Source organism: Peromyscus californicus, unplaced genomic scaffold (genome assembly GCF_007827085.1).
Source record: "Peromyscus californicus insignis strain IS unplaced genomic scaffold, ASM782708v3 Scaffold_10__1_contigs__length_136768540, whole genome shotgun sequence".
NCBI classification, from domain to species: domain Eukaryota; kingdom Metazoa; phylum Chordata; class Mammalia; order Rodentia; family Cricetidae; genus Peromyscus; species Peromyscus californicus.
The window spans coordinates 107,595,316-107,620,626 of NW_026294391.1; the positions used below are offsets into that span (position 1 = coordinate 107,595,316).

Below are 25,311 nucleotides of genomic sequence, written 5' to 3' on the forward strand. Positions count from 1 at the left end.
CAAATGAATTATTTTCCCAGCTGTCTATTTTCATAAGTTGCAAAGCATCCATGGATAAATTTTGAGAACACCCTGTTCCTCCTTAGCAGGAGGGAACACATCCCAACATATTTTATAATCCTATAATCCTCAACAAAATATTGGCAAATTAAATCTATAAACAGAAATTGTACAGAATGATCAGTTTGGACTTAACCCAGTTGTCTAAGATTGATTCATCATTCAAAAAGAATCAGTGTATACAACTATGTCAACAGTATAAGAAACATCATATGATTATTTTAAATGTCACAGAAATACTATTGAACAAAATCCAATCCCTACTGATTAAAGCTCTCAGCAAATTTGGAATAGAACTTTAAAAAGAACAAGCACAAACATTTAAGCAAACATTTCATTTAAAGTTGAGAAATTAGATATTTTACCTCTTAAATTAAAAACAAGAAAACATTTCTGCTTTCATTATTTTTATTCACTATAACTGATTTTTTTTCTAATCTAATAAAACAAGAAACAGAAGTAAGGCCTACTTGCCAATAGAATATCAAGATACCCACAAAAATAGTTCCTAGAGCTAGTAACTTCAGTGAATTCACAGAATGGAAGGCTAATAATGCACACAAGTCAACAGTATTTCTACATACCCAAATAATATTTAGGAATATAGTAAAAAAATGGAACTTTATTTAATTATGAAGATAAATGAAATATTTACAAATATAACTACATAATGCAAAGGCACAATGTGTCTAGTGAAAATAGCTTAATAACATGTGTGTATTAGAAAATACAGCATAATCAAACTGTAAATACTACTGAAATTGATTAGCGTTATTTTCTACCAAAACTTAGAAATGTGTGTTTCCATATATGAATAAGCTTATTATAAAACTCGTGTGGAAAGGCACATACCATCAAGCAACTAGTCTTATATAAACTTAAGTGTAAGAGATCACTATATACTTTTATGGTGCTTGTATTTGAACCCAAGATCTCACACATCATTAGATAATTATACCATTAAGCAATGTTCCTAACTTCAATTACTATAGATTTCTTGAAATGTCAGCATTATATACATAACAAATTAGTGCTTGCATTGATGGTGAAAGAAAGAAGAGGATGTGGCTGCAAAAGGACAATGTGGGGCTGGAGAGGTGACTCAGGGCTTAAGATCAGTGGCTGCTTTTTCAATGGACTCAGGTTAGGTTCCCAGCATCCACATAGCAGCTCACAACCACCTTTAACTGCAGTACCAGAGTATCTAATACTCTCTTCTGGCCTTAGCATGCACCATAAACTGAGACATAAAAGCAAGTAAAACACCACCCATACATGTTAAATCAATTTTAATTAGAAAAGGGTAATGTAGTTATCACTGGCAAAATGGAAATGTTTCATATGTTTGTTTTGTCAGTGCTATTGTCCTGTATTTTCCTTGTTGGAGAAAAACTGAGAAAAATAGATCTCTCTAACTTCTAATCTAAATTTAGTAACTATTGAAATTAAAACTCATTAAGAAGCAAGACATCAAACCCACAGAGACAACTGACCCGGGCTAGTGGGAGCTCCTGGACTCTGGACTGACAACTGCGGAATCTGCACAGGACCAAACTAGGCCTTCTGAATGTGGGTAACAGTTGTGTGGCTTGGGAAGTATTTGGGACCCCTGGCAGTGGGACCAGGACTTTTCCCAAGTGCATGAACTGGCTTTCTAGAGCCCATTCCCTATGGAGGGATATCTTGCTCAGTCTTGATGCAGGGGGGAGGGGCTTGGTCCTGCCTCAACTTGATGTGCCAGACTTTGTTTACTCCCCATGGGAGGCCTTACCCTCTCTGAAGAGTGGATGGGGGATGGGGTAGGAGAGAAGTTGAGGGGGAGCAGGAGGAAGGGAGGGAGGGAGAACTGTGATTGGTATGTAAAATGAATAAAAATTGTTAAATAAAAAAAGAAGCAAGACATGGAATATATAAAAGCATTGAGGAACAGGGAAAATGAAAAAATACTTTAAAAGAAAAATGTTACTCCTTGGTTACTAGGTGTTATAGTGACTTGGTGAACTCTTGCTACAGTTAGGAGGCTTTAATTTTTAACTTGTAAGGGATCATGAGAACATTTGGCACTAGAGATGGAAAATACCAAATAAACAGATGCCACTCTCCCTCCTTGACAGTATTCACTCTACGATATGCAACTGCCAGTCATAAATAGAACTGAACAGAGACAGCGTCATCAGCATTACAGTCACTTCATAAGGTAACTTAAGAAGGCTGGGAATTGACTTCAGTGTGGTGCGGAAATCATGATTATTTTAAAACAAGTTTCTTTTCATTTTATATTTATTTATTGGAGATGGGAAGAGAGAGAGAGAGACAGAGAGAGAGAGAGAGAGAGAGAGAGAGAGAGAGAGAGAATGAGAATAAGCATGTGGTTTTTTTTGTGTGTACATGTGTGCATTTCTGTGCACCCCACACACACGTGCAAGTGTGCCTGTGTGTCTGTGTTCATGTGTTGTGGTGTTCAGGTAGAGGTCAGAGGACAACTTGTAGGGAGCTGGTTCTCTCCTTATATCAGGTCTTGGTGGCAACTGTCTTTATCCCTTGAACCATTTCACTGGCCTCAAAATCATAATCCTTTTCTTTTCAGTGTGTTTGCATGTGTACATGTTTTTGTTTGTACAGCCATTAGCACAAAGGAAGAGGTCATGGGAACACATTCAGTATCCTGTTCTATTATTTTACACATATTCCTTTGAGACAAGTGCTCTCATCAAGCCTGAATCTGGATTGCTGGTCAGCAATCCCCAGAGGTCCTCCTATCTTTGCAGTTACAGGTGGGTAACACTCTGCTTGGCTGTTTACATGGGTGCTGGGGATTGACATTCAGATCCTCAGGCTTGAGCAGTAAACTCTCTTATTCACTGAGCGATTTCCCCATCACTGACATCATTGGAAAGTAGTTGTATTTATTTGTATCAAAGCATATTAAAGGTTTCAAATGGATATTGTGTTCAGTTGCATGTTTTATGAGATCGAATAAATGGCTTAGAAGAAATTTCATAGGGTATGCAGAGAAATCTATCCAATACACACATTCAAAATTTTAATCAGAATTATTTGATAGTTTCAATTTATTTAAATATAAGAAACACAAACTACCATATCAACACATTATATATACTATTAGTGCATAAAAGAAGCTTATTAAATTTAATACGTTAATAAAATAACATTTTAAAATATGACTTTAAATTTATAGTATACAAAATGCATTTACCCTGAAAGAATACTGGTTTATTTTAAATATTTTAGTGCCATTAAAATTGCATACTAGGTGATGTAGCCATTTAAAGATTTGTTTTTCTGTTCATTTCCTTATATTTTAAAATAGTGTTTCTGTTTATGAGTTCAATGGCTGTCACAGTTCAAATATATTTCACAAAGTTACAGAGATTTAATTAGAAACAGCATATTACGTTTGAGTTTCTTAAATCATGCATATTTTAATCCCAGCCAGTAATTATAGGTATATTTCTTCTTTTATTTTATTTCAGATTATAATATACTCAGACCCTTTCTCTCTCCCTTTTCTTCAAGCCCTCTTGTATATCCCTTCTTCCTTGCTTTCAAATTCATGGCCCCTTTTTATTTTATTGTTACTTCACAAATATATACATACATACATATATATATATATATAACATATATATGGTTACTAAATGCAACTTTCTCAGTCTGTATAATGTTTCTTGTATGTATGTTTTCATTTAATGATTTCATATAACATTTCAGTTATATTTGGCAATTAATTACATAGTTACAATTTGCACTTTTACAAATGAGTTGACATATTTTGAGTTTTCTTATATAGAGAAGTTTTGAAATATGCTTGAAATACAGTTTCTAATGCTGTTTTGTTTATGTGACAGTTTGCATTAAATTGTTAGCATATATTCATTATACAAAGGGATGGGTTTCATGTTGTCATGTTAATTCACAGATATTTTGCATATCCACCCAATAACCCTTTCCTGTCCACCTTCCTCCTAAATAACCCCTATCCGGATTCATGTCATCTTTCTATCTTTCTGTTTGTTTGTCTACCTACATATTTTTGTGTGTATGCGTAATATTAGATTCCATGTCTGAGAGAATATATGGAACATTTTTCTCTCTGAGGCTTACACTTTTACTTTTTGTAATCTACACACTTTTTTCTTTTTGTTTTTTCAAGATAGGGTTTCTCTGTATAGTTTTGATACCTGTCCTGGATCTTGCTCTGTAGCCCAGGCTGGCCTCGAACGCACAGAGATCTGCCTGGCTCTGCCTCCCAAGTGCTGGGATTAAAGGCGCGTGCCACCACGGCCAGCCTACACACTTTTTTTTTTTTTTTTTATTCAGGACTAAATCACATAAGGATAGAATTGTTTCAAACATTTGTTTGTAAACTCTAAACAAGGAGACTTTGTTCACAATAGTAAATTTGTCAATTGCCAGTCAGTTGTCAATGTTGGAATTAATTGGGGGTATTTTGTAATTGTATGTTTGCATTTTTAAAATGTATCAATGTTCTATTGACATTAAATGATAGTTCTTCAAATTTGGAAAGATTATTTTTGTAAAAGACAAATAGTGCAACTATCTCATATAAATTCACCATCAATAAAAAATAATATTAAGTGAATTGCATTGTATCAAAATAGCCTTAAAGTGCAATCATATAGCCTTTCTGTTTCATGGCTTCTTCTCTACATAATACAAAACAGACATAGAGACCTAATGTAATAGTATATCTGTATATTGAATATTGGTAAAAATTAATTACTTTTGATACTAAGTTGCTAAATATAGTCACTGGTAAGTAATAAATTGCATTGCGTTTCCTTGAAGCAGCACCGATTTTTGTTTTGTTTATTTGTTTATTCAGTAAAGATCTCGTGTACCCAAAGCTCACCTCAAATTCACTATGTGGCTGAAGATAATCTTTAAATTCTAATCTTCCTGCCTCAATTTCACAAGTCTTGTGATTACAGCTGTGCATCACCACTACTAGTTTTATCATGCTGAGGATGGAATTCGAAGCTTGCTGAATGCCAAGGAAATACTCTACAAACTGAATTACATGCCAGCCCAGGAATTCTTATAAATTCTTGTTATGATTCCCATAACTTCTATAAGTTAACTAATATCACTAGGTACAGTACAAATTGTTCACTTAAATTTGGATTTCAAATAAGCACTGATTAATTTTGTAGTGCATATATGTTCCAAATATTGAATTGGATGTATTAATACTAAAAATCTGTATTCCTAGAAATCTGGAGTCTAGGTCAGAGAATTACTGACTTTGAGGTTATGCTGGACTACACACTGAGACCTTGTTTCCAAAAGAAAATAACCCAAATGAAAGTGAGTTTAAAATAAAATACCCACAAGATGGTGTAACATCTATAACATTATAATATTTTTTCTGACACATATTTGAGAATATGAATACTCTTGAGATATTGCTGGTGGAAATGTGAATATCATAAACCTTGGTGGGGGAGCAACATGACCGTGTACTGTAGTTACAAATGCATATAATCTTCAGTAAAGCTATTTCTAGGAATTTAATCAATTAGGTAGAATGTCCAGTAGGAAATACATTATTTGAAAGGGTACTGATTTCAGAACTCTTCATAAGAGAACAATAATGGGTTAAAAGTGAATATACTTAAAAGGTAAGATATATTACAGTACTATGATAACTATCACGCAACTATTTAAAATACGTGTTTGATCTGTGACAGTTGACAGTTATAGGCTTTTGAGTAAGAACAGCAATATAGTAAATATGTGCATAAAATTATACCAGTTTGATACGAAACTGTTCAAAGCCTTATGTGAACACATGCATATGTGAGAAGAAGTATGAAAAAAAATCCTTTTCTCTCTTTTTAATTCTTATTTAGTTTGGACTTATTCTACTCATCTTACTAAAATTTCCAGAAAAAAAAGATACCCACCTAGCACTCTACTGTCATTGAATTGATGAAACAATTCTATAACTGCCTAACTACTTCCCATTCTTGACAATTGGGATTGAATTTGTGTTATTGCTTAGTATATGATTCTATGGATGTTTTGCCATTTGCAGCCAAATGCATTACCAATTTATCCAGATTTATACTTGCAATGTGTTTGTGGGTAATGGGCAAAGGGGGGCTGATAGGAGGAAGGAAACAGAATGGGAAAATAATGATGCAAGATGAAAACACAAGTAAGTACACAGTACCCCAAAATTTCACACATATAATATGATCATATTTTATGTTTATCAACTATATATATGATCTACATGTAGAGCTACAACTTTAAGCTGAACTAAATTGAAGTAACAACCTAAGTGCTTAATTAGATTGTATTGATCTCAAGACAGCATGTGGACTATCATCTATTTTTGAATACTTAGTAATAATTCAAGTACTATGCCAATTCATTCATATAATGTGTTTTTATTTATTTACTTTTTCATTGTTTCAACAGGCTCTTGCTAGGTATCTCAGGCTAACTTCAAAATGACTAGGTAGTCCACAGTGGCCTCACATTCATAGTCCTTTCCTAGCCTCCCAAGTGCTTGGATTACAGTTGTGCAGCACCATAGTAACTGTTTTATTAAATATTCACCACGACAAATGAAGGCATGGACTTTTTCTCCCGTTAAAAATATTACTAAGTAGATACAAAAACTCGAAGACAACTAGCAGATTCATATAGCTAGTATATAAAACACCTGGAATTAAAATATACCCTGGCTTGCTGGGAATAGTGTGCAAGCCTTTAATCTCAGCATTTGGATGACACAAGCAGAGAGGCAGGAAGTTCTCTGTAAGTTCAAGGACAGTGTGGTCTACAAAGTAAGACCCTGTCTCTCTCTCTCTCTCTCTCTCTCTCTCTCTCTCTCTCTCTCTCTCTCTCTCTCTCTCTCTCTCTCTCTCTCTCTCACACACACACACACACACACACACACACACACACACACACACTTATACACACTTGTGCATTGTAGACAAATTTCTAAGTGGTCTTATTAAATAAAAAACACGGAGCCAAATATAGGCGTGAAAGCCTTAGGAATCAGGGAAATAGGAATAGACACCAGCTAACCTTACCTCACCACGCTGAAGCTTCCAAACTGTGCTACTTCCTGTCTACCCACACCTTTATTGCCTTGCTATTCTGCCCTCTCATTGGCTCTTAGCCCAGCTACCTCACTTCCTTGTCACTGCCTGTCTGTACAGACCTCCAGGTCTCTATGGTTGGTACTGGGATTAAAGGCGTATGTCACCATGCTTGGTGCTGTTCCCTAGTGGCCTTGAACACACAGAGATCCTGCCTGCCAAGTGATCAGATTAATGGTGTGGGCTACCGATGCCTGACTTCTATGTTTACTTAAAATGGCTTGCTATTTCCTCTGATCTCCAGGTAAACTTTATTAGCATACAAATAAAATATCACCACATTTTAGCACAAATAAAATATTACCACAATGCATACACACGTATAAGCAACACTGCTGTTTTCACTTATAAAATAAATCATATAATAAGGTTTACTTAATTTACTTGATGAGTAAGAGTTGCTTTCATTTTTAAGGTTTAATATAGCAATGAAATACTAAAAGTACAGTTCAGCTGTGGAGAAATAGTCATCTTATAAAGTTAGTTAATATACATTGAACTTTTTGTCCAATTGCTTGGCTCTACTTGAGAGTTTTCATGGACATAGCAAATAGGTCTCAATTACAGCATAATTTAAATTCAAATAAGAAGAAATTGAAAATATTTAACATTATTTCCCTCATATCGTACTAAAATTAAAGGACCAATATTCATCAGCAAAGGGTCCACCCATTCCTTTCTAATTAATCCTTCTTATTTTATTTTATTTTATTTTACAATACAATTCAGTTCTACATATCAGCCACGGATTCCCTTGTTCTCCCCACTCCCACCCTCCTCACCTTCCCCCCAGCCCACCCCCCATTCCCACCTCCTCCAGGGAAAAGCCTCCCCAGAGGACTAAGATCAACCTGGTAGACTCAGTCCAGGCAGGTCCAGTCCCCTCCTCTCAGGCCGAGCCAAGCGACCCTGCATAGGCCCCAGGTTTCAAACAGCCAACTCATGCAATGAGCACAGGACCAGGTCCCACTTCCTGGATGCCTCCCAAACAGATCAAGCCAATCAACTGTCTCACCCATTCAGAGGGCCTGATCCAGTTGGGGACCCCTCAGCCATTGGTTCATAGTTCATGTGTTTCCATTCGTTTGGCTATTTGTCCCTGTGCTTTATCCAACCTTGGTTTTTTAAATTTCTTCTTTATGAAGTCATAAAAAAGCAAGTGTTATGCCTGCATTCTCAAAGCATATCTGATGGCAACCTGTCTCACATGCAAATTTTATTATGAAAGAAACATTTTTTCTTTGTTTTGACCTCATGTGCTTTTCCCTTGCTTCCAACCAACTGCACCCTATGCAAGGCCAGATGGAATGTAAGACAATGAACAGAAGATTGAAGATAATGAGATTCTCAGTTTTAGTAAATTATTTAAAAAAATGACAAACGCTAAGAACCTCATACGCATTTGTATACTTACTTAAGAAGAGAACTTTCAAACCCTGACTTGAGAGAAAAGAGAGACATGAAATCAAATTAAATAAATTAAGAACTTCACAATAAATGTATCCACATGAATTCATATTATCGCTAACAGAGGAGTAAACAAAGGGATTCCTGTTTGCAACATGACCTGGTTAGCCTTATTTGGCAACTTAACACAGCCTAAATTCATCTGTGAGGAGCCTCAATTGAGGAAAAGCCTAGATAAGGTTGGTCTATGGGAATGTCTGTGGGGAATAGCCTCATTTGTCAATTGATGTAGGAAAAGCCAGCCCAGTGTGTGTGGCATTATTCCACAGGGAGATGGTCCTGGGTTGTGTAAAATGCTAGCAATAAAAGCAAGCCAGTAAGTAGCATTCATTGATGGTTCTGGTTCTTGACTCTACTTCTGCCCTGACTTCTCTCAGTTAAGGACTGTGAATTGGAAATACAAGCCAAAGAAACCCTTTCCTCCCCCTGTTGATTTTGGTTAAAGCATTGTATCATAGCAACAGACAGGAAACTAGAATGCTGTATTTCTTCTAAATTCCTAACATTTTTAGTCTCAAATTCTGTAGTATATTAAAAGGAAATTTGGAGTAAACCAGTGCTCAGTATGTGCTGCAGTTTAGTTAATTTTAATTTTACATAAGATCATGTGTATTACTTATCGTTATTCCACTAATAAAGGAAGTCTGATTTTCTGAATTAACACATTGATAAGAAATTTCTCACTGAGCAAGATGCTATCTTGAAGATAAATAAGTGAAAATAGAAATCAGTAATCTGTCTATGTATATATATGTACTCAAAAATTGTATATGTATAAGCAGTAATTTCCTTTGTATGTACTAATGGTTCAAAAAGACATCAATAAGGAGTGCTTCTAAATGTATCTACATTTCTTTAGCTAAACACAAATTATTTTCCACTATATTTATATAATGATTCAAAAGATTGCTTACAATGCCAGGCGGCGGTGGCACACGCCTTTAACCCCAGCACTCGAGAGGCAGAGCCAGGTGCATCTCTGTGAGTTCGAGGCTAGCCTGGTCTACAGAGCGATATCCATGATAGGCAACAATACTACACAGAGAAACCCTGTCTCAAAAAAACAAAAAAAAAAGAAAGTGTACTTACAGGGAGCACATATGAATCTGGTTAAAATAATAAGCAAGCACAGTGCAACACACTCTGCATATTTTGAGACAGGGCCTTACTATATTGCCTGTACCTCCCAAAACTGAAAGTTTGCTCGACTAGCCCAATAGGCACAGCAATCCTGCTGCCTCAGTCTTCTTCTTCTGAGGCCTGCCATTAGTAGTATGTTAGCATACCCAGATTGATTTTCTTTTAGTGGCTATATTGGCAACATGAATACATAAAAGTAAGTTGCATGTTTTCAAGTACAAAAGCTTATCAAATTCTCATACTGAAAACTTTTCTTCCATGTCAAGCACTTATAAAATAATATTTTAAATAACGATGTATTTTAAAGTTCATTTTTCTTATTTTTGCATGTGTATAGGTATCTGTGTGTGGGTATATGTGCCTGAGTGCAGGTACCTGCAGAAGCCAAAGACATTAGTTCCTGTGGAGATGATTTACAGGTGAACTGCAGGATCTATAAACCTCCATGTCATCATTTTTTCTTAAATTTAAAGTTTGAATAAATGAATATTTAAAAAATAATAGTCGTAAATGACATTTATTTGTATGTTAATGAATGCTGGTGATAGTAATCAAAGCAACCCTAATTTATATGCCATGCGACTGAAATAGTATTAAAATGCTGGTAAATTCCAGTAATCGACAATAAATCAAATTTTGTTCCAAATCCTACAGATGTACTGTGTTATTCAGCTTGGACTACAAAAACAAAAATACCTTGGATTTAATGGCTTAAACAACAAGGATTTATTTTTCACAGTTCTTGAGGCTGGAAAGCTGAGATTAGAGGACTAGTGTCTCAGGAAAGGGAACCTTCCAGACTTCTGAAGATAGCGTTTTCTCTGAGTCCTCTTCACATAACACAGGAGAATCTGCCTTCAGGGATTTACATAATGATACCTATACTTCCATAATCTATCTGTTAATTCCCACTCACTGAAAGTTAGGAGTCCAACAGAAGAGTTTGTGGTGATGATATAGAAACATTCAATAGTTATAATTGAATGAGATACATTAAAAAACATTCATTTATATATAGTAATTTAAAATGTATTTTGGATAATCATTCACAATGCAAAAATCATACATCTATGTGGTTTGCAGTGAAACGTATTTGGCAGATTAGTACAAAATGTATTTCTCTCAAAAATTTTAACATGCATGTTCTTTGTGTACAGTCTCTGAGATGTTTTCCATGAAACAAATCAGTTTTGCTTCATTCAGTGTTTTCCAAAATTACATTACATTATTAGACATTGTTGTATAGAAAACACTGAGAATTGATAATTTCTTTCTGACATGCTCTGCTTTGTCTTCATGTCTCCCAAGGGGGATTCTAACCATATATTTTGTGAATTTGGGTAAGACATGCGATATTATATATGCCCTGCAAAAACAACAAAAAGAATGTTGAACTGAAACAACATATGGAGCCATGGTATAAAACATGTTTAAATATTATATGATTAATATTTAGTATCTTACTCAGAACAATTTTTTAATTTAACACCTTTATTACTTTTATTTATTAATGTTTATATGTATGTATGTATGCACATTTTTGTCTTATTGTTTGAGACAGGGTTTCTCTGTGTAACCTTGGCTGTCCTGGAACTCGCTCTGTAGACCAGCCTGGCCTCAAACTCAGAGATCTGCCTGCCTTTGCCTTCTGAGTTCTGGGATTGAAGGCATATGCCACCACCACCCAGCACAGAAGGATATTTTTTATTTTCTATATTTTGAAACTAAATTTTTTACATCATTTTCCCCTTTCTCATTCTTTCTTTGAACCCCTCCTATGTTTCTTTAAAGAAAAATAGGCTAGAGGCCATGTATTTGAGAGAGAGCAAGAGGAAACATAGGAAGGATTCAAAGGAGGAAAGAGAAAGGTGTATAATATGTATATGTACTATACACACACACACACACACACACACACACACACACACACACACACACACACACACACACACACACATACACACACACAACCTGCACAGCCTGCTCAGTCCTTATTATGTTATTAGTTTGTGTATGATTTCAGGTCTGACCACTTGGATCTGCATAACTAACTGGAGGGCTCTTCCATTGATGGGATCATGTGAGATTTCCTCCTTCCATGTTATCATGTCTATTGTTGGTAGACTCTTAAGTTCTTGTTTAGGCTGCCTTGTTGTTGAGACAAGTGGGTGTATCTTCCCAGACTATGAGATTCATTCTCACAGCAGACGTACTGTTCTTGCAGCTTGTATAATCTTTCTGTTGCCTTTTCCTATATATTGCCTGAACATTAGGTTCAAAAGTTGTGTTTTTCATTTTTCATTTGGGATTCTGCACTAAAGGACTACTTGTTCTCCCTTTTTTTGGTCAGTTGTTATTTCCTGTAAATGTCTCTATGTGTTGCAAAGGGAAGTTTCTATGTCGAAGAGTAAGTGGTCATAGTAGGTTCTCTTCAAAGATCTATAACCTCACTAGCCCTAGGTTGTTGAGTAAGTTTCCAGTACTACGTATGATTTTCCTCTGGTTCAGTAGGCCTTTAGACAAATCACAGAGCATTATATTGAAAAGGAAGATAGTGGCAGCTCTGTCACATTTATGATTTCAGAAGGACTGCTTCAACTTTTTCTTTATTTAGGATAATGTTTGTAAGATTGTGGCTGGCTCAGCAGAGCTGTCTAAATTAGGCAGAGTCACTTGATGTGCTAGGCTAGATCAGAGGGTTTGGGTATGGTACCTGGAGGAGAGCATCAGGCAGACTCACTGGGCTAGACGCTGCCACAAGTTGTGCAAGACCTATCTGAGCTGAGATGATAGATGTGAACTGAGAAAGGGCAAGTATTACAAGTAGGTGACAGATGGTTTCCTGACATGAGGCTGAAGGTTGTGATGTGGGGGGGGGGGGGCAAACAAGGCTATCCAGACTAGGCTGGGGCACTAGATGTGGGACTTTGGTTAGATCTTGGGGACCGGGAAACACGCATTGATTAAAGGATCAAGATGACTTGCCCACCTGGATTCTGGTACAAAATGTTTAGGACCTGGCTGACAAGAAGTATGTTGATGGTGATGTGAGCCATTTAATTATGTGAATGATAAAGGGAGGATACATGAAATACATCTGTATCACTATAGATGACTTTTAACTATCTAGAAGACTGATTGTTATAAACAGTGATCTGGAGTATATTCTAATACTACAGCACATGGCACCCACTCTTTAAAACAAACATACATGTAAAAATCAATTAGAAAAGATTCATTTGACTAATTGTTCTACATAAAGTTTCAGAGTAGAAGTTGGTTCATTTGACTAATTGTTCTACATAAACTTTCAGAGTAGAAGTGATCAATTTTTTAAAAGAGATACAAAAGCCGTCAAAGTGTGAAGTAAATTTCCACAACCCCATTTTTAAATGTCATGACAGACCTAGAAACAATTAAGTGAATATAACTAATTAAAACCAAATTACTAAATCAATAGTGTAATTTAGGCTAAACTAAAATTCACTCTAACAGACTTGAAATACTAAGATTTGACAAGCTAGATACTAGATCTCAATTAAACTGTGTAATCCCACTGGCCAGGAATTTTGCAGAAAAAAAAAAAATTTATTCTGATTTGAGTTAAATGAAGAGGTCTACTATGTTTTCAGAAAATATAAAATTGTCCAACATTAAGTAAGATGAACAAAATTCTTCACAATACATACATTAAGATTAGAGTAGTCTTATGATGATGCCTATATGATGAGATGACCTTTAATTTTAAACACATTAATATATAGATATTTCTTTTCTTTTGTGTTTATTGTGATATTCTATTTATAGCCAAAAATTCTTTCAGTAGAAAACTGCACTGCTGTTGGAGTTTTGAGATTCGTGCAGATGAAATTCTCTGTGATACTTAAGCAATAGCACAAGACTTTAAAAATCTATAGACATGCAAAAGAAAAAGTGTGAAGCATAGAAAAGTCACCAGTAGTATACAGTAGGTGAAAATATCTAGGGAAGAAATGTTTATTTAGGGCAGGATGGAAAATTTATGCTACAGCTGTACTAATAATTGGTAGAGTTTAGGATATTAATTTATTTAATTGTCCTTTAGTTATATGAATACAGACTATGGAAGATATGGAAAAATATAATAAAATAGTTTGGACAATGATAATTATCTCCTGATTACCATTGAATAAGAAATATTAACTTTGAGAGGCTGGAGAGATATCCCAGTGATTAAGAACAGGTACTGCTCTGGTAGAAGACCTGCATGTCAAGCAGCTCATGGCTGCCTATAATCCCAGCTCCAAGGGATATTATGCCTGTTTCTAGACTCCCTGGATACCTGCATTCATGTGTATACACATATAAAACACACATGGAAACATATAATTAAAAATAAAAATAAATCTAAAAGGAAAGGAATATTAGCTTTTAAAATGCATTTATTCTTTGAAATTTTCATATATTCATTTAATTAATTCTGGCCACACTCATCATGCTACTCTTTCTTTTCTTCATCTAAGTCCTACCCACATTCCTTCCTTCCATTTTCAGATTTTCTGTTTGCTTGTTTGTTTGTTCTGTTTTTTGTTTTGGTACCCTAAGTTTAACCAGGACTTCTTGAGTGGGCATCCAATGGAACATGAGAAGCTGTCCAGTGGCTACATCACTGAATCTAGTGACTTCCTCTCCTCCAGCAGGCTTCTGCTGTCACCAGCTCCTCTAGGTAGGGCTCCAAATGTCCCCCTTCCATCCATTATTATATTTTTCTGACCTGGTCTTGTACCAGTCCTATATAGGCAAACAAATTTTCTAAGTTCATACTATCCCTGGCTACATCATACTCACAAGATAGTGTTTCATGGCCAGCCCTCTTTCCTGACATTTGTCTCTTGCCTTTTCAAATCCCTCTTCTCCATAATGTTCTCTGAACCTGGGAGGGGGTTATGTTGGTGAATTTTAAATATTTAAGAGACACAATTTGATCAATAATATTATTTCTACATATGAAGAAAACATTTATTTTATTAGCCAGTGTTTGTGCTGGTGTAGTTGTGATTATTGCTTGTCGTGATTTGAGTTTAGGAGAGTAAACCATGTGTGGTGTGAATTCATTTGCCTCTGCAACATACTGACCAACATTGGCTATCATATTAATGATTAAAACTCAGAGTAAACAATCACAGAAGAATCTAACATGGAGATATAATTGATTAGTACTAGATAACTTCCAGTGAAATGTTTGTTGGATGGTGTACTAGCTGAGTAAAAGGTATGAAGAAAGAGGAGAGAGCACATTAAGATAAAAGGAGTCTAACTTATTCAGGAGCATACTGATACTGGTAATAGAATAATTTTGATAACTATGCCTCTCATATAGAGCCATATTGAAAAGCCATATTGTCTTTTGAACAAATAACCAATGTTGAGAACTTTATTTTGAGTCTTTAAAACATGGCTGTACAAGTGACATCTGAGAATGAGTGGACTAGGAATCTCTCAGTGCTTTCACAGAAAGAATAAACAAAGGACAAAATCTAGAGTATGCAAAAAGAAATTTTTACTTATTCTTTTCTCATACAGTACATCCGTACCATAGATTCCCCTCCTTGAACTTCTCCCTGTCTCCAAGATCCAATCCCTCATCCAGTCTTCCCCCAGAAAAGAACAGACCTTCCAGGGACATCAACTGAACACAGAACAAAACACAATAAGACCAGACACAAATCCTCACATTAAAGCTGAGTGAGACAATCCAGTAGGAGAAAAAGGGTACCAGAGGGCATCAGAGTCAGAGACATCCCACTCCCACTGTAAGAAGTCCCCCCAAAACACAAAGCCAACAAAAGTAACATGTGCAGAGGACTTAGTGCAGACTCACGCAGGCTCCCCATTGGCTGCTTCATTCTCTGTGAGCCCCCAAGAGCCATGTTTAGTTGATTGCTCAGTCCATGCTCTCCCGGTGTCCTCAACCCTAGGTGCCCTCCAATCACACAGAACCCGCTCCCAAATGCCCTCCAGTTCCAATTGTTTCTCTGAGTACTCTCTCTCTCTCTCCATCCTGCTTCCAACCTGATTCCTCCTAGTCCCATCCCCACCTGCTCCTAGTCCAAGCACAAATTTTTTTTTATTTCACTTTCCCAGGGAGATCTATCCCCCAACCCCCTAGAGCCTTCCTTGTTTCTTGGTCTTTCTGGGGTCTGTGGATTGTAGCATAATAGTTATTTACTTAACAGCTAATATCCACTTATAAGTGAGTATATACCCTGTTTGTCTTCCTGTGTCTGAGTTATCTCACTCAGGACGATTTTTTTCTAGTTCCATTTGTCTGCAAATTTCATGCTGTCATTTTTTAACAGCTGAGTAAATTGTGTAAATGCACATTTTCTTTATCTGTCCTTCAGTGGAGGGACATCTAGGTGGTTTCCAGTTTCTGAATATTACAAATAAAGGTGCTATGGACATAGCTGAGCAAGTGTCCTTGTGGTAGGATGAAGTATACCCAGGAGTGGTATAACTGGGGGTTGAGGTAGATCTATTACCAATTTTCTGAGGAATTGCCATATTGATTTCCATAGTGGCTGTATAAATTTGCACTCCCACCAGCAGTGAAGGACTGTTCCCTTGCTTCACATCCTTACAAGCTGAGGATGTGCTTTTTAATCTTATCCATCAGACAGGTGTAAGATGGAATCTCAAAGTAGTTTTGATGTGCTTTTTCCTGGAAGCTAAGGATATTGAACATTTCTTTGTTTCTCAGCCACTTGTGATTACTTTATTGAGAATTCTCTATTAAGATCTGTACCACATTTTTAAAAATTGGATAAGTCCCTTTTTTATATATAGTTTCCTGAGTTCTTTATACATTTTGGTTATTAGACCTCCATTGAATGTTGAGTTTGTAGTTGGAAGTAAGTGCTCAGCCATTAGCTCAGGCTTATTATTGACAAGCTCTTACACTTAAATTAACCCATAATTCTTATCTATCTTCAGCCACGTGGCTTGGTACCTTTTCTCAGTTCTGCCTTGTCATGTTGCTTCCTCTGTGTCTGGCTGGCAACTTCTGATTCTGTCTTTCCTCTTCCCAGAATACTCCTAATCTGCTTATCCCGCCTATACTTCCTGTCTGGCTACTGGCCAATCAACATTTTATTAAACCAGTGTACAAAAGCATTATCCCACTGCATGAGTTGGTAATTTTTTCCCTGTTTTGTAGGCTGCTGTTTTGTCTGTCCTATTGATGGTATCCTTTGCCTTACAGATGCTTTTCAATTTCATGAGGTTGCCTTTATTAAATGTTGATCTTAGTGTCTGCACTATCAGTGTTCTGCTCAAGGAGTTGTCACCTGTGCCAATGCTCCAAAGCTATTCCCCACTTTCTCTTCTATCATGTACAGTGTATCTCATCTTCTTTTGAGGACTTTGATCCCCTTGGATTTGAGGTTTGAATAGGGTGAAAAAATATGGATCTATTTACATTCTTCTACATACAGACATCCAGTTTGACCAACATCATTTGTTGAAGATGCACTCTTTTTTCCAGTGTTTCTTTCTGGCTTCTTCATTAAAATCATGTGACCATAAGTGTGGGGATTTGGATCTGGGCCTCTGATTTGATTACATTGATCAAACTGTCTGTGTGTTTATGCCAATACCATGCAGTTTTTATTACTATAACTCTGTAGTACAACCTGAAATCATTGATTGTGGTAACTCCAGAAGTTCTTTTATTGTTCAGGATTATTTCAGCTATACTGGGATTTTATTTTTCCATATGAATTTGAGTATTGTCTTTTCAAGGTCTGCAAAGATCATGTTGGAATTTACAAGTACTTCTTTGAATCTGTAGATTGCTTTTGTAGGATGGCCATTTATTTTTACTATATTGATTCTACCAATCCATGAGCAGGAGAGATCTTTCTATCTTCTGATACCTTCTTCAATTTCTTTCTTTGAATACTTGAAGTTTTTGTCATACAAGTCTTTCACTTGCTTAGTTATAGTTATACCAAGTTGTTTTATATTATATTGTTTGTTTCTATTTTGAAGGATGTTGTTTCCCTGTTTTCTTTCTCAGACTGTTTGTTTGTCATTTGTATATAGGAGGGCTAGTTATTTTTTTTTACATGATCTTGTATTCAGATTCTTCGCTGAAGGTGTTTATCAGCTGTAGGAGTTCCCTGGTATAATTTTTGAGTCATGTTATATATGCTATATCATCTGCAAATACTGATACTTTCTGTTTGTGAGTATTGTATTTAGTATTTGTGAGTATAGATGCTTTCTGTTTGTGAGTTAACTTATTTGAGGGTCAGAGAACAGAACAGCCACTATATTAAACATAGAGGTTAGGCAGTGGTAGCACACACCTTTAGTCCTAGATTCCAGAGGCAGAGATTCATCTGGATTCAAAGCCACACTGGAAACAGCCAGGCATGGTGCCACACACCTTTAATCCCAGGAAATGATGGCAGGAAGCAGCAAGGTATATAAGGCCTGAGGACCAGGAACTAGGGGCTTTTAAACTTTGAGGTTTTTAGCAGCAGTTCAGCTGAGATCCATTTGGGTGAGGATTCGGAAGCTTTCAGTCTGAGGAAACAAGATCAGGTGAGGAATTGACAAGGTGAGGTTGGCTATGGCTTGTTCTGCTTCTCTGATCTTTCAGCGTTCACTCCAATACCTGGCTCTAGGTTTGTTTTTATCAATAAGACCTTTTAAGATTTGTGCTACAAGTATTTGTGCATATTGTATTTAGTATTTTTGTATCTTTGTTCATAATAGAAATTGGTCTGTAATTCTGTTTCTTTGTTGAATCTTTATGTGGTTTGTGTATCAGGGTGACTCTGACCTTATAAAATGAATTTGTCAGTATTGCTTCTGTCTCTATTTTGTGGAATAATTTGAGGAGTAGTGATGTTAGTTCTTCTTTGAATGTCTGGTATAATTCGGTGCTTAAACCATCTGGCTCTGGGTTTTTTTAGGTTGAGAGACTTTTAATGACTGCTTCTGTTTCCTTATTGGTTATAGGTGTATTTAAATTATCTGATCTTGATTTGACTCTGGTAAGTGGTATCAAAATTATTCATTTCTTTTAGGTTTTCCAATTTTGTGGAGTACAGATTTTAAAGTAGGATTTAATGATTCTTTGGATTTCTCTGGTGTCTGTTGATGTGTCCCCCTTTTCATTTCTAATTTTCTTAATTTGGATATTCTCTTTCCATCTTTTAATTTGGATAAAGGTTTGTCTATCTTGTTGATTTTCTCAAAGAAACAACTCTTTGTGTCATTGATTCTTTGTTTTGTTCATTTTGTTTCTATTTTATTGATTTCAGCCCTCAGTTTGAGTATTTCCTCTCATGTACTCCTATTGGGTTTGCTTACTTCTTTTTTTTCTAGAGTTTTCAGATGTGCTGTTAAGTTGATAGTATGAGATCTCTCCTTTTTAATGCAGATACTTAGTGCTATGAACTTTCCTCTTAGCATTGACTTTCATGGTGCCCCCTAAGTTTGGGTATGTTGTATATTCATTTTCATTAAGTCTAGAAAGTCTTTAAATTTTTTTTTATTTCTGTCTTGATCCAGTTTTCATTCAGTAGAAAGTTGCTCAGTTTCCATGAGTTTGTAGGTTTTGTTGTTGTTTCTGTTTTTGTTGAAATCCAGCTTTGACATGTAGTGGTCTGATAGGATGCATGAGGTTGTTTCAAATTTTCCTGTATCTGTTAAGACTTGCTTTGTGACCAAGGATGTGCTTAACTTTGGAGAAAGTTCTGTGATGTGCTAAGAAGAAGGTATATTATTTTGTATTTGGTTAGATGTTCTGTATATATGTCTTGTAGAGTATTGCTTTAATTATGTAAAGATGTGTTACATTTGTTTCACCTTGCCTGCCTAATACACCTTATTAGTCTAATAAAGAGCTGAACAGGCAATAGCTAGGCAGAAGAAGGATAAGCAAGGCTGGCAGGCAGAGAGAATATATAGGAGAAGAAATCTAGACTTGGGGAGAAGAACAAAACAAGAGAAGAAGGAGGAGGAAAGATCGAGGGATACGCCCAGGGCAAGAAGCCAGGCAGCTGCAAGCTGGCCAGATGTGAGAAGCAGTGAAAATAAGACACACAGAAGGAACAAAAAGTAAAAGAGCCCCAAGGCAAAAGGTGGATAAAGAGAAACAGGTTAATTTAAGTTAAAAGAGTTAGCCAGAAAAAAGCCTGAGCTAGGCTGGGCATTCAAAACTAAAAATAAATCTCTGTGTCATGATTTGGGAGCTGATTGGTGGCCCATAAAGAAAAAGTCTGTTAAAGATATGTGTTAGGTCCATTTTGGCTATCATATCTCTTAGCTCCAGTTTTTTCTGTTTAGTTTTTGGCTTGATGACCAGTCCATTGTTGAGAGTGGAGTATTGAAGTCACCCACTGTTGATGTGTGAGGGTCAATGTGTTGTGTAAGTTTTAGTAATTTTTTTTTATAAATCTTATTGTCCTTGAATTTGGGGCATAAATGTTAAGAAGTGAAACATCTTGGTGGATTTTTTCTTTCATGAGTATGAAGTATCTGTCCTCATGCTTTTGATTAATTTTGGCTTGAAATATATTTTGTTAGATATTAGAATGGCCAAACCAGCTTGCTTCTTAGGTCCATTGGCTTGGAAAATCTTTTTCCTACCCTTTAATCTGAGGTAATAGCTACCTTTGCTGTAGATATCTGTTTCTTGTATGCAGCAGGTGGATAATGTTTTCGTATCCTTACTGTTAGTGATTTTATTGGAGAATTGAGTTAATTGATATTGAGAGACATCAATGACAAATGATTGTTAATTTCTGTAATTTTGTTGTTGGTGTTGCTAGTAGTGGTGTGTATGCATGCGTGCGTGTGTGTGTGTGTGTGTGTGTGTGTGTGTGTGTGTGTGTGTGTATGCTTGTGTGCTTACCTTCTATTGGTTTTGCTAGTGTGAGATTATTTGTTTCCTGTGTTTTCATGGATGTAGTTGACATTCTTGGGTTGAGGTTGTCCTTCTAGTACCTTCTGGATTTGTAGATATTGTTAAATTTAACTTTACCACGATATATCTTATTTTTTCCATGTACGGTGATTGAAAGTTTTTCTGGGTATGGTAGTATGGACTGGCATCTGTGGCCTCTTAGTGTATGCAGTACATCTGTCCAGGTCCTTTGGGATCTTAGAGTCTCCATCGAGAAGTCAGGTGTAATTGTAATAGGTCCGCCTTTATACTTGTTCTTTTTCCCTTGCAGCTTTTAATATTCTTTCTTTGTTCTCTAGGTTTAGTGCTTTGATTATGTGGCAAATGTACTTTATTTTCTGGTCTGTCTTAGTTAGAGTTTCTATTGCTGTTATGAAACACCATGACCACAACACAAGTTTGGGATGAAAAGGTTTATTTGGATTATACTTCAGTATTGCTGTTCATCATTGAAGGAAGTCAGGACAGGAACTCAAACAGGGCAGGTTCTCAAAGGCAAGTGCTGATGCAGAAGTCATGGAGGGAAGTTGCTTATTGGCTTGCTTCCCATGGCTTGTTCATCCCACCTTCTTATAGAACCCAGGACCAACAGCCCAGGGATGGCACCACCCACAATAGGCTGGACCCTCCCCCACTGATCACTAAATGAGAAAATGCCTTACAGCAGGCTCTCAAGGAGGCATTTCCTCAGCTGAGGCTCCTTCCTCTGATAACTCTATAGCTTGTGTTAAGTTGACACACAAAGCCACCCAGTCCATTGTCCAGTCTATTTGGTGTTCTGTATGCTTTTTGTATTTTTATAGGCCTTTCCTTCTTTAGGTTAGGAAAATTTTCTCCTATGATTTTGTTGATAATAATGTCTGGGCCTTTGAGCTGGAACTCTTCTCCTTCCTCTATTCTTATTATTTTTAGTTTTTTTTTCATAGTGTCTCAGATTTCCTGTATGTTTTGTGTCAGGAAGTTTTTAGATTTAACATCTCCTTTGACCAATGTATCTATATATTTTGTTGTATCTTCAATGCCTGAGATCCTTTCTTCCATCTCTTGTATTCTCTTGGTTAAGTTTGCCTCTATAGTTCCTGTTCACTTACCTAGATTTTTCATTTCTAGACTCTCCTGAATTTGTATTTTCTTTATTACTTCTATTTCAATTTCAGGTATGGAACTGTTTTATTCATTTTCTCCAACTTTTTTTGTTTGTTTTCTTAGCTCTCTTTAAAGGATTTATTTAGTCCTCCAACTTTTACACCACACTTTTTTCACACTTTCATTTTCTTTATTTTTCATTGATGCCATATGTATACAACGTTTCTAAAAAGCTACAAAATGTCTATCACTTTATCAAGAAGCCATCAAAATGTGTCACTTTGCAACAACATGAAAATACCTGCTTCAGCTGACATAAAAATAGCATTTTAAAGTGATGAAATAATTGCATTAACTGTCATGGATATTAAAGTTACTGCAAAAGCTAGAAAACATTACTTTTATGAAGTATTTTTTTTAAAAAAATCTCTACACATGAACCCTATAATTTTCATATAACTGTCATACTAAAGATACTTTAAAGCCAAAACTTAGAACATTTTTCAACAAAAAGATACCAGTATCTAAACATAACATTACTGATTTCTTTATTCATTTCCTCTTTAGGGACCTCTATCATCTTCATAAAGTTGGATTTAAGGTCTTTTCCTGTATTTTGGCTGTGTTGGAATATTGAGGGCTTTGGTGGAGTAGGATAGATGAGATCTGCTGGTGACATAGTGCCTTGGCTGATGGTTTTTAGCGTCTAGGCATCTGGATTTGGGGTAATTATATGTCTAGGTGCTTATTTCTGAGTTTGTCTTTGTTGGATGAGTGTTCTGTTCCTTGATTTTTGTTTCCTCCTTGGTCTTCTGGCCAGTGTGGCCTGTTGTTGAGTAGGGGGTCTCCACCTCGGTTGTTTCTTAGACTTCTGGTGGCTAGTGTGGCCTCTGGTTGAGCAGAGGCTTCTGCCCAAGATGGGGTCTGGGACATGATAATAAGGAGTAGTCAGGGGTCACTGAGAGAGTGGGGAGGAGTCAACTGGCAGTTGGCCTACCTGGACTTCTGGAGGCTACCTTGGCCTCTGGTCAAGCAGAGAGTCTTCTCCTGATTCGAGGGCTGGGGCATGTTGATGAGGAGGGGAGCACGGATTGATGTGGGGGGCACCCAGAGAGTAGGGGAAGTCTGTGGCTTGGCAGCTACTTGAAATTCTGGAGTAGAGAATGGCTTCTTTTCAAGCATGATGTTCTTTTCCTGAGTTGGGGGCTGAGAGACAGTGATGAGGAGGGGAAAGTGGATTTAGGATAGTGTTGGGGGTACACTGAGAGAATGGGGGAGGTCTGAGGGTGGACAGCCTACCTGGAGTTCTGGTGGCCACATGTCCTCTGGTGAAGCAGGGGATCCCAAAAGAAATTTTAAAGAGCTAAAAATAAATCCTTCTTCCACTCAAAAATAAAAGTAAAATCGAAAGTAAATTCTTCTTCATATAGAAAGAAAAGAAAAATAACTAGCACTTGCATAATAGTCAAAGGTCTGTGGTGACAAGTTGTTTGATAAAGTAAGAAAAATCAGACATGAAATAATAGAAAAATTGCTGGAAATGGTTTCTTACTGTTATTCTCATACTGCATAGTTTTTAGTTCAAGGAGTCAACAGCTGTTTCTAATTCATTTTCTTGACCCAGAATGAGCATAGTGAAGTAATTTTTGTGGGGGTTGTTTGAGGAATTTGGAACTCAGGCAAATGAAGGAATTCTATGACTCCCTCTCATGAGGGATTCTTAATCTTCTAGAAACTTAAGTGGAAGCAAAGTCTTCCATAAGTTGCCCTGGTCATGGTGTTTTATTGTATCAACAGAAAAGTAACTAATACAACAACTATATGAAAACACATAGACAATAGAATACTTTGAAAATAGTGGAGTTATTTTTCAGTAAAAGCATTCTCAAAATGACTATTGGCAAAATTTTCTCCAGCAATTTTGGAGGACAAACAAATATGGTTTATATTTTTAATGTTTTTTAAAGAAAACTAAGTAACCAAAAATTTATATGTGGAAAAGTGTCCTTCAAATGGGATGAAGAAATGTTAAGGTCAAAATTGTAGAATGCTAGAATGTAGTGGAAAAATATAAATCTCTAGTAAAAGTAAAAACATGGGTATCTCTTCATAACTTAAGGTTTTAATTTCACTATTTATTAATTTTCATTTATTTTGTGTTTTTTACTTATTTATTTTTGTTTTTGGAGGATTGCTTGCCATATTATAAGTGTAGAGGTCAGAGGTCAAGTTCAAGTGTTGGATCTTGCCTTCCATTTTCTCAAGGCAAGGTTTTTCCTGACGTTTATGCTTCTCTGCTATGTATTTCAGGCTAAGTGGCTTATGGATGATCCTCCTGTCTCTGTTTTCTACCTTGCTTTAGGAATTCAGTCTTGCAAAGTTAACTCTTTTACCACCCAAACTATCTTTCCAGCCCCAGCCTTAACGATATCTTTTGATTTTGTTTTCCTTTTGTTTTGTTTTGTTTTTGTGGGTTTTGATTGTTTTGTATAGAAAATTATAAATCTTTGTTAATGAATACCTATTATACTGTATATATATATATAAGTTATGACAGAAATGCAAAAAATGGACAGCAAAATAGGAGTATAAATTTATAAACAATATGTAAGCATCATGACAGCCATATTAAATTGTATACAGAATATGTAGAGAAGGAAAAACCAAATCCACTATGGAAAATCAACTTTGAAAAATAAGTAAAATAAGAAATAAGGAATAATATATTTGAGGTATACAAAAAATAAACAATAAATGGAAAATTTGAATCTCTACTAATATGTATTTAAAATTAAATAGATTTGAATCCCTAATATAAAGACATACATTAGAAGAATGGATAAAAAAAAATGATCCAGTAGCATACTTTACATAAAGGATTTACTTTACCAGTAAGGATGTACAAAGGAAAAGAATTAAAATTGTAGCTGAAAATAGTACCCATAAGAAAGCTGAGGAAGATATACTAACATCCAAAGATTGTAACATTTTTCTAACACAAATATAGAATCTTTATTAGTTTTCTTTAAACAATTACCGGAACTGGAATCAAAGACAAATAGAAGGCACAGTTTTACTTGGTTTTGTTATCAGATTTTGGCAGGTTTATTTTCTTGTGGGGATTTTTTGTTCCTTTTCTTTAAAAAAAAAATACAAATAAAACATGAAAATCTCAACATCAAAAACAAAATTTAAAAAACAAAACAAAACAAAAAACCCGTAATAGTCCAAAACAAAAGTCTTTAGCTGTGTTCTAAACATCAACAGGCTACATCAATAAAATCCAATGGTATAAATGGAAATTTAGAACTGTTTGCTAATGACAAGTCAATAGGACAAAGTTCTGGAAACAACTTTTATTCAGTTAGTCACACTAGCAGGGACCCAGCAGCAGTTGCCAAAAGGAACTTTTCCAACATAAGAAGGGAGTACTGACAT

At 35.9% G+C, this 25,311-nt stretch overlaps 1 long non-coding RNA gene across 2 annotated transcripts in view; it reads left to right on the forward strand.

Moving 5' to 3' along the window:
• The window catches only part of LOC128110838 (uncharacterized), a 45,350-nt gene that overhangs the window by 7,352 nt on the left and 12,687 nt on the right, over positions 1–25,311 (forward strand). The window contains exon 5 of one of the 2 annotated variants that reach the window (XR_008218348.1): positions 2,175–8,047. The exons of the other annotated variant lie outside the window; for it this stretch is intronic. This is a non-coding gene — a long non-coding RNA (uncharacterized LOC128110838). Of the gene's footprint in view, positions 1–2,174; positions 8,048–25,311 lie in introns of those variants that run through there. 2 annotated transcript variants of the gene reach the window in all.